The following is a 1001-nucleotide window of genomic DNA, read 5'->3' as shown; positions in this document are numbered from 1 at the left end:
CAATTAATGATAGATGAAGGGTAGCCTGCCGGCGAGCTTCTTCCTCAAAAGTCAGGCGACTAACAATGTAGCTATTGTGAAAAATTTGTGATGTACTAGTTGGTTTGTTGTTGATCTCACACTGTGAGTTGTTTGAATCTTTGGAAAACAATTTGTGGTCTGCAAAGAGAACAAACAACCCGTTGGTGCTCATTAGCCGGCAAAGTTAACTTTCCTGGGTTCTTCTTCAGAGAGAAAAAACGTACGAAAGTCATTAACGAGACTCGGTACAAAGGGAACTCCAGAAACTAACAGCATGTATGGAATGGTCTTAGTCTGCCAACGCTTAAAGTATGTTGCGGTAAACTTATACAGTTCCAGTGCATCGGCAAAACCACTTGCCAAAAAATTCCTACACACATTAGGTTTTTGGATTGTTTAGTAAATAGGCAATTTTTTGATTAATTTAATCCAAGAATAAATCACTGGCATGGCATTGACAGAAATAACCACATGCCGATATTCAATCATGCAAGCACATACTACGCTAATTGCAGACAGATCTACATATAACGCTAGCATGGCTAAAATAAAAAACAATAGGAGCGGGATAAACGAGTTACACACTCTAGTAGACCAGGTAGAAGCCGCGACGGCGGTGGCAGCAGCGGCGTCCTCGGCGGCCTTCTTGTCAGCTTCGAGTTTCTTGGCGGCGGCACGTTCAGCATCGGTGGACATAGTGATGATGAAGGCGACGCAGACGGAGAGGAAGTAGACGAACATAGGCGAGTAGTCGCGTAGTCGCTTCCCAAAAACCTAATCGCCCCTCTCCCGTACAGGATTCGGAGAGGCGGGGTTTCGGAGACCTGCTCTCCCATCAACCGTGTACGCCGTGAACGGGATGGAGTCGCCGGCGGCAGCAGCAGCAATAGGAACGACAGGGGCGGTGCGCGTGGAACAGATGTGATCTGTTCGTTGCGGTTATGGTTAGCCAGCTCCTCACACACACACACACACACACA

Source organism: Triticum dicoccoides, chromosome 3A, assembly GCF_002162155.2.
Source record: "Triticum dicoccoides isolate Atlit2015 ecotype Zavitan chromosome 3A, WEW_v2.0, whole genome shotgun sequence".
Lineage (NCBI taxonomy): Eukaryota > Viridiplantae > Streptophyta > Magnoliopsida > Poales > Poaceae > Triticum > Triticum dicoccoides.
The sequence above is the reverse complement of the archived record's forward strand: the minus strand, read 5'-3'. Positions refer to the sequence as shown.